Source organism: Leptonychotes weddellii, chromosome 14, assembly GCF_054177405.1.
Source record: "Leptonychotes weddellii isolate Sample4059 chromosome 14, ASM5417740v2, whole genome shotgun sequence".
Lineage (NCBI taxonomy): Eukaryota > Metazoa > Chordata > Mammalia > Carnivora > Phocidae > Leptonychotes > Leptonychotes weddellii.
In genome coordinates, this window is record NC_138382.1 from 32,761,544 (window position 1) to 32,771,296 (window position 9,753).

The following is a 9,753-nucleotide window of genomic DNA, read 5'->3' on the forward strand; positions in this document are numbered from 1 at the left end:
ACGTTTATTGGTGCAAAGCAATTTGAAAAAGCTATTCTTTAAAGATATGTGAAAAGTGGCTTTGAGTCGGCCCTATTAAAAAAGAACAAGGTTTGCCAATACCCAGGTTTCAGGAATTGTTTTGAGGATTACCATGGTTTACATCCCCAGAATTAGGATCGCTGGGCTTTAGACGGGAAAAAACTTTAGGGGTTATCCAGGCAAAAGATTTCAAAACTCTGCTCCACAAAGCCCTGGGGTTGCTTCAGGGAGACAGAAGAGGTTGGTGGCAGAGAAGGCAGGCGGCAGTTAAAGGTTCGTGGTATCCCAATCCTAATTGCACCACAAGAGTCCTGCTTTGATCTCCTTCATATGGTGGGTTATATATTATGTCATCTGGAGCAAGTTGATCTCTTATTTTCCTCTTCTGTAAAACAGACACGATAACAGTGCCTATTTAGGAGTAGTGAAGATTAAATTAAGTAATACTATACACGTACAGCGCTTAGCCCAGGGCCCCACACATGTCAAGGACCCAGGAAAGGTTTGCTAATCTATTATTTAAGATTTTCCTTTGAAAAGGGATTCTATTGCTTACATCTCAAAACCACCCGTTTACTTCTGCATCTGTACAATAAGGTGATTATTTTAGGTGGAGTTTTAGATTTGCTTGATTTCCTGCTACCCAGTCCAGTGATCTTACTCTCAGATCCCAGGACATGTTGCTGGAGATGCTGGGGGCTCGGAGGATAACTGGTCTCCCCCACACCAGGTGGTGGCCCTTTCCACCCAGCTGGCCAAGATCATGGCTCCTGTATCTGCCTTGCTCTTGATTTATGAAAGAAATATGACCTTGTGAAGAAAAGTTTTCCTTGCACTGTGGCCGAAGTTGCCCTCAGGTTCACCCGAGAATCGAACATGAAAGTTGCAAACTGTTAGAAACCTTAGCTAGTTGCCATCTCTCCCATGATTATGAGGACAACTGAAAGGAGTTCCGAAATGGACCCTTAAGCCTTCTAAAACTGGCTGAATTTTCTGTTCTTGGCCAGACACTTGTAAAAGGAAGAACTCATCCAACAAACATACACCCTTATCAATCCTTTTCTTAGGAAAGTTTGTCTTCGTGTAGGGGAAGTTTTCAAGTTTTCCTAATGAATCACAGACATGAGGCAGGATGGGGAGAGCTTCAAGCATCTTCCTTTTTGAGTATGTCTAACGTGACACCAAAAATCAGGGAGTGAGAAGCAAAACCTTCTAAACTGTGTATCTTTTCTACCCAAGAACTGCTTCCATGCCAGTCGCTGCTGCTGTCTGAGAGCCAGACGTGGGCTTGGGGAGGGGCTTCTCTGTGTCAGGGCCATTCAGGGTCTGTGGTAGACTGAGCAACAAGTAGACAGAAAAGCTGTAGAATTAAGAGTTGAAAACAGCGTTTAATGAAACCCCTCCCTCCAGACGCTCTTGATCAAAGTCTATCCTTGCACTAAGACAATTGATCTACAGTTGCATACATAGAATTTTGGCAACACTCTGTCCTCATTGCTTTCAACAGAGGCTTTAGACCTCTGAGACTGGGCATTGTCCCAGAATTGAGATCCAGTTGCATTACGCATACCAGAAGACACACCACCACAGCCGAGGCCCGTGCAACCACTTTCTTTTAACCTCGCGTCTGTGAAAAATTACTTTCCAAAAAAATAAGTGAAACCCGATGTCTTCTCCGGGTGGTTATTCTTGCGCCTATGAAGTCAATAAAACTCTCCGGATTTATTAGACAGCCCTGCTGCGGAAGACAAGACCACTTCCTATTCCCTAGCAGAAATGTGTGCCTTTCCTTTCTGTAACCTTCTGACCACAGATTTTCATTTTACTCTGTTTCTTTTATTTTTCTCAGAAAACTGGTCAGAACCCTGTAAGATAAGTGGCTTGGCCTGCACTAAAATTCCAATTTCTGGCCTCCAAGAGTGATATAAAATGAGCACATTTCAGGCTCCTCTAGCTTTTCTTGTTTACTTCCCATTTTCGAGAGGCCCTCTTTTCTTCAGGCCAGAAGTAGCAGAGTCTGGTCGCCTCTCCTGCCACGATGCTGAGCATGAAATGTAGCACCTACCAACAAATTATATTCCTGTGAGAGCCCACTAACCAGGGGGTGATGACCGTGAAGATGACGACTGGATTCAGTGCTATTCACTACAACAGTATTTATTGAGCTCCTACTACATAGCAAGGGTCTTTCCTGGGTATGAAGATGCGAAGATATAGAGGACGTTGCGCCTTCTGTCAAGGGTGAAATCAACACGTTAATGAGTGAAAGTCTGAGTGTGACTGATTCCGTAATAAACAACATTGTGGGATACGACAACTAGAACATGGGAAGGGACTGAAAGTTTTCTCAGAGAGGATGACTCTTGGACTCTGTGCTTAAAGATGAGTAGGAGGTTATCAGAGGAACTTGGGGAAAGGCAGCCCGAGCAGAGGGACCAGCAAGCGCAGAGAATCAGAGGTGTGGAATAGCAGGGCATATCTGGGGCCTAAGAAGTTGTATGCATTGAATGAAGGCCAAAAGATTGTAAGCAACCTGTGTTCTTACATGAATGTGGGTATGTTTTTTGGTGATGGGGAGCTACTGGACGGGTTAAAGGCTTGGAGCGATTGTGGTAGCATGAGCAAGGAGGTCGGGGACAAGTGGCCGAGAGCTATCCTGGGGAGGCATGAAGACAACCTAAACTGGGCCAGTGTGGTCGAAATGAAGAGGGCGAGTCAGAGCGAGAGCAAAGAAGACACGAAAAGGAAGTAGAGTGGTAAAGACTCTCACTCCAGAATGACTTCTAAGCGGTTGTATTCCATTATTTAAGAGTGCAAATTACCTCCAAAATGCTTTTAATTGTAAGTTACTGACTCACTAATTCTTTTTTATCCTACCTATTTCCAGAAATGACTTGAGGTAGGAACCAATTTTGTACCTAGAGGCAGGTCCATCCTATATGACTGTGGGGCCTTTGGCCAATCGATGAGCTACTGAAGAGCATTTTAGGACATTATTGCTGGCTCAGTCATTCTGAATACCATTAAAAGAGATTTATACCAGTGCTATCTTGACTAGTTTCAGTTTGGATTATCCTCATGTTAATACGCCATATATCTTAACTAGCACTTCCTTGGGTGATAACTTCTAGTTCATTTACTCATATTTTTGGGCATTAAGAGAGAAGGCGCTCTTGCCTACATCACTCATCTGACAAAGGAAAAATGAAGTGCAGCACTTGGGGAGTCAGATAACTCTTGGTTTGTTCCCCATGAACTTGGGCAAGGCGCCTAAGCTTAGTTTCTCCAATTGCATAAGGGAACAACATCAATATCTACCTCAGAGTTTTGGTGTAAGAATTAAATGAGCTAATGACTAGAAAGTGCTTGGCACTTAGAAAGTGACAGGTTCATAGTGTTCTCTGCCATGCACTGTGCTAATTGTTAGATTCAAGTTTTACAAAAAAGATCGTTTAAGCTCTTTTTTTTTTTTTGAGGGCAGGGTTTATTCATCATTATATTCCCAGTCCCCAGAATAGGGTCTGCCTCAAAGCACATGAAGTGTCTTGCTAAGAGGGATTCAACAATTACTTGTCCAAAGTCGAACATCTAGTAAAGAACATGATCAGGATTCAGATCTGTGCCTGCATGATTCCAAGCCCAGTGCACCTTCAATGATCTCCCAAGTTTGTTGTTTTTTCTTTTTTCCCCAAAAGCAAATGATGTGGAAGCAAGGTGAAGTGCTGTTTTGTGTTTTCTTTTACTACTAGCTATCAAATTATTTAAGTATCATAAGTTGGGGTTCTCGGTATAAGTAGTTTCTGTCCATATCATTTAAAGGTCATTTTCCAAGTATTTCTATATGGGTCAAGCTCTTGGCTAATCATCTTCCTTCTTGAGCCCCAGTTCCAGTTTTTAATGCTTTCTTGGTGAGGTTCACCTACCAGAGTCTTCATTTTTTTTAAAACACATAAAACTTTATTCAGTGTTGAAAATCTCATATGAGATCAGAGTCTTCTGAAGGCACTTTAGCATTAATATCTCCAAGCTCCACCTCATCAACCAGCCTCTCACCTCTCCCTTCTCCCACCTCACCCTCTGAAAGCCCTGTTTCCCCCTAGATCCTGATAGATGGCATTTTTATCCACCCAGACACGTTAAAGATGTTGGATTCAGTCTTAACTCTTTCCATTTTCCTTATGGAACTGGTCACCAAGCTTTATTGTTTCTACCTCAAATAAAAAATGTTTTCAAATCTGGCTTTTCCTTTTTGTCTCAGCTGCTACTCTCAATCAGTACTTCACCATGGTTGGCCTGAGGAGTTTGGCGAGCTTCCTATTTTGACCTTCTTACCTTCAGTCCCTTCCCTCACCAGCCTTTCGAAGGCAAAATTATCTTCCTATAACACAGAGCAGATCAGACGTTCTCCTGCTCTAAGAACCTTGGCCGTGCTCCTTCACCTTCAGTATCAGAGACTCTGCTCCCTACTATGTAATCCTATATTTAAAACCAAGCCCAGTCAGATTTTCCCGCCACTCTCCTCATGTGTCCTTGGCTTTAGCTGGACTGCACCACTCCTTATTCCCCAAACACCCAACACACTTCAGGACTTTGTGCCTCTTTTCCAGCTGCTTCTTCTGCCTGTAATGACCTTCTCCTCCTTTTTGCTCTTGGAAATTCCTGCTTATTCCACAAGACTCAACCCAACATCACATCCCGGTGAGGCCTTCTCCACTGCTCCGTGTGACTCAAGGAAAATTAATGGCTCCCCCTCTGCTTTCATCATAGCACTCCCATCACTTTTATTTTAAAAGTTTATTTAGTTCTTTAGTATTAATGGTCCATGGAGTCTCAAGGTCAAAGGCTACTTATTCATTGATATAACCGCAATACCAACACAAAGATAGTTCCGTATTTCCTTTCCTTTCTTTTTTTTTTTAAGATTTATTTATTTGGGGACACCTGGGAGGCTCAGTCAGTTAAGCATCTGCTTTCGGCTCAGGTCATGATCCCACGGTCCTGGGATCGAGCCCCGCTTCAAGCTCTCTGCTCGGCAGGAAGTCTGCTTCTCCCTCTCCTCCTGCCCCTGCTCCTGCTATTTCTCTCTTTCTCTCTCACTCTTGTGCATGCGTGCTTTCTCTAATAAATAAATAAAATCTTAAAAAAATGTATTTATTTGAGAGAAAGAGAGTGCACGTGTGTGTGGGGTGAGGGGCAGAGGCAGAGAATCTTCAAGCAGACTCCCTGCTCAGTGTGGAGCCCGTCATGGGCCTCCATCTCACCACCGTTGAGATCATAACCTGAGCAGAAACCAAGAGTCCGATGCTTAGCCAACTGAGCCACCCAGGTGCCCCCAGTTTTCTTCTATTTAAGGAAAAAGAACACATGGCTTTTTTGAAAAATAAGTGAATAACAGTATAACGCGGTAGAAGAGAGGTAAATCATGTAGAAAGTGCAACAATATCAGATGTTTGGGAATTTGGGTCTAGCCTGTAGCAGGTCCTGAATAAATGTGAGTTAATCTATGAACAAATTTATTTTTTTGAGGTTCTCTATTCTTTTTATTAAGTTTTAACTCCAGTATCGTTTAACATGGAGTGTTATATTAGTTTCAGGGGCACAAGATAGTGATTCAACACTTCTATACATCACTCAGTGCTCATTGTGATAAGTGTATGAACAACTGTATTTTACAAATACTTGACTTCACCCTGGGCACAACCTTGTTTAATAACAAAGGTAAGGCATAGCTATGAAAGAACAGATTGGTCTCAGGATCATATGAAACTAGAGATCCATTAAACTTAGATGACCCCAACAGTGGAATTTCTTCAGACTTAGATGCTTTCTTACCCTGCCAGGGGTCACCCTCACCACGGAGGCGTTTTAAAACCCTGCTTGGAGTTCTGTCAATGTCTTTGTTTAAAAAGCAATTTCCAAGCCGCCAAAGGACCAACCTTTTCTCGCAGTTGTGCAAAGCTGTTATCTCTGGAACTTCTGCCCTTGTTTCCATCTTTATGTGTCAGCTTTGGAGATGAGCTTTCACTTTGCTGTTGCCGGAGCAAACACTAACCCAAACGACTGTAATACTAAACTCATCTAAGCTCCTACTTAATAGGTTATGCAGTTTACAGATCTCTCTTGAAGGGTGTTCTATGGTGTATAGCACCTGTTTTAAAGAAAGTCAACTCTCACTGAAGGGAGTCAGGGGCTCTAGGTTCTAGTTCTGACCTTGCCACTGGATCGCTTGTGTGACCTGTGGTAAGTCACTCCAACACTAGTCCTCTCTTCTCTGTGTCAGGAATGGGAAAGATTGCAAATTTGGGGCACCCAGGCCAGATCTGGACCACAAAAGCACGTTGTTTACCTCTTACAATGTTTGAATGAGGTGGCAATTTAATTGGGAGATTTTATATAAGGACACAGGGTTTTATTTTCTCTTAAGAAATCAGAAGATCTGGGCGCCTGAGTGGCTCAGTTGGTTAAGCGACTGCCTTCGGCTCAGGTCATGATCCTGGAGTCCCTGGATGGAGTCCCGCATCGGGCTCCCTGCTCGGCAGGGAGCCTGCTTCTGCCTCTGACCCTCCCCCCTCTCATGTGCTCTCTCTCTCTCATTCTGTCTGTCTCAAATAAATAAATAAAATCTTTAAAAAAAAAAAGAAATCAGAAGATCTGACTACATGGGTCCCCTATTTCTACTCAATTTGTAGTAGCTGCCCCCTTTAACAGAGCGTGGGCCCTCCAGGGTCCCAATGTCCTTATCAGGTTCCATTGCCCTTTCGTCTGCCCTACACAGAGGTAAAATACCAGTTGCTATTTGTCATTGTGCTTGTACTCAAGGGTGATATTGAAAATATTTCACTACTAAGGCCTGGGGACTGACCTATCAGAATGGACACCTTTGTGCTAGAACAACATCCTGGGGGTGCCTTGCTCTCCCCAGCTGTTGGATCATGGGGAGATCCGAGAGTTCCCGGGGAAAGGACAGATGCCCAGTGATGGGCATCACCCTGGGCTGAGAGCAGCCTCTAGACCTCAACTGGTAAGGACGGTGCTAGCCTCAGATGCACACCACCTAAACGTGAGCCCTGCTGGGACTATAGTTTTCTCACAGGAGAGAGATCTTTTCCTGCCCCCATGTCTCTTACTGCAAACAAGAAAATGAAAGAAAACTAGAGCGAAAAGGCAGAACAATTGTTCCTGCCCTCGGTTGCTTTGTTCATTGACTTACTAGAAGCTATGGCATCTGAGTTTGATTTCCTGGTACTAACCAATCTATAAACTCTTTTCCAGCCTAAGCATAAGGAGCCTCTAATTTTATCCATTTCATAAATGGAGTGAAAATTTTGCAAATCATCTTGGAGAATTTTGCAAATCATTGTACAGAATTTATATAAGGTCTAAAACACTGTTAGAAATAATAAATCACCAATAAATTATCTCCATCTTATTACTGGGCTTTTCAATTTTAAAAGCACTCTGATGTTCTTTTTTTTTCTTCCTTTTTTAATTTAGCCATGGCTATTTTTCAAATGGAATTAATGACCGAAAGCTAGCCTCATTCTCTAATTACAGTAAGAGACACTAGACAGGAGTTGTTCCAGACACTGACCCATCTTGGCTCAGGGAGAGGCTCTGGGCAGTTTTACTATGTGCTGGCTTAGTACCTGGGGCCAGGAAACATCTGTTATAACATGCAGTCCAGCGGGTGCTCTGCTTAATTATAAAATGGCATTGCAGTGTCCCTTTGGGTCAGCTGCCCTTAGCATCCAATGCTATGCTATCAAGCACAATTAAATTCTCCATGTTCTGTTAACTGAATATCCAACGCCAGTGTTGAAAGGCCTGGAGGAGAGTGAAAAAGTTAAACCTTTGCCCTCTGGAAACGTGTGGGGAAAGACAAAACAAAGACACGCTTCCTACGCTTCCTACAAGTAACAGAGAAGCTTAGATATGCCTGGGTGTCGCTTATATAGGGGACGGGGGAGCTGATTCGGGGATGACTCACACTTCTAGAATGAGCTGTTTATATAGTATGGGCTCCTCTTCACTCCAGGGGTCCTGTTTGGAAGGTCAGGGACAACGACAATTGAGAAGCAAAGAGAAAACTGGAGAAGAGTGGAGGAATGCTTGGAACACCGAAAGACTCACTCACCTTGAATACGAGGCCACATTCATTGCTGTAATGAGTTCATGCAATCAGTTATGGCCCAGGACTTAGAGTTTATTCTTGGAACACATATGCTTGGGAATTCTTCATAATGGCGTGAATCTCTTATTAACTATTATGAGAACTTACCTTCCCAAATCCTCTTATGCTAATGGGAAAAGAGAGCCCATTGTCAGCAGTGTCTGCTTAGGAATATCTTTTGTCTTGTAGCTTGTTGTAATCACTTCCAGACCAGTGGTATATTTATGATTTACATAATGTTACAAAGGAAGAAGTCTTAAGGATATTTTTTTCTCTAAATCTTTGTGAATTATTATTGTAGACTCATTGCCAGGTTTTTTTTACAGGGGGAAGTTGATGAACTTTTAAACATGTCATTACATGCTCCGAAATAGCAACTCTTTGTTCCTGCAAAGATTTTTGTGGAAATTTAAAGGGCCGTGTGTGTATGTGTGTGCATGTGTGCGTGTGTGTGTGTGTGTGTGTGTTTAGAAACAGGTAGAAAAGGAAACGGGTAAAAAGGAACACTTGAGGTTCACTGATAAAGTTAAACACATATTTTGTGTTTCTGTTAGAACAAAAGTTGGCAGATTTGGGGGATCTTACCTAACATTTGGTGCGGGTTTAGGAAGCGCGACTCTACATTCATTTCCAATCATGTTTCAATAATTAGGGGTAGCAACTGAAGGGTTAAGCCCTAAAGCAAGGAAATATCTCTAAGTCAGAAAACAAAGGGAAACTTGCATATTTCTGAAGATGACATCGGATCGGCCTGTGAATTTCAAGCAATTATGCGATATTATGATTCCCACTGAGTATGCATTAGTTGGAATACTGTTCTTTTTATTTCTCCATGTCCTGGGGTTGTACACTGAAAGAGCCCTGTTCAACTTTGCATGTCAGAATTTTGAAGGAAAAATTATAGTAAAATATGTTTAAAACAGTAGGGCCTTATGTGAATGAACACAACATTTTCCAAGGCTTTCAAAAATCCTTTTGTTAAAAATATGGTTTTTATTTTGTTTCTTTTTTTCTTTCTTTCTTTAAATTTTTTTTTCTTTTACTCAAGCTTTTACCTCCCCTCCTTCCTGGAGGAAAGAAGAAAGAAGTTTCAAAGGATATACATAACACAGCCTACATCTAGGGCCTGGGGACTTACAATGGGTTTGTTTTAAATGAGACACCCCACATGGAAAATAAACAAGTGAGAAAAGTTCATCTGTGTATATAACTTCAGTTCCAACAACTATGGTGACAGTCACAGTGTCTGAGTAAGTGTCCCCGGGAGTCATCTTGTGAGCAAAATGATTATTAATTGAGGTTTCTGTGAGTCGAAAGACGGTTATTCACAAAGGGTAGGAATTTTGCTAGCGTGCAAGGAACCGAAGACGGAGCCCCTGGGTTGTTCTAAAAGGTAAAATGTCTTTTCTAAATTGAATTAATTAAAAACAAAACAAAACAAAAAGCAGGCACGGTGAAGTGCCAAGATTAGGAATGATGATGAATGAATGTCAAATTCATTTCATCCCACGATAGCCTTTCTCCCAAAGAAGAGAAGTAATTGGTTGGATCGGTTAGGAATT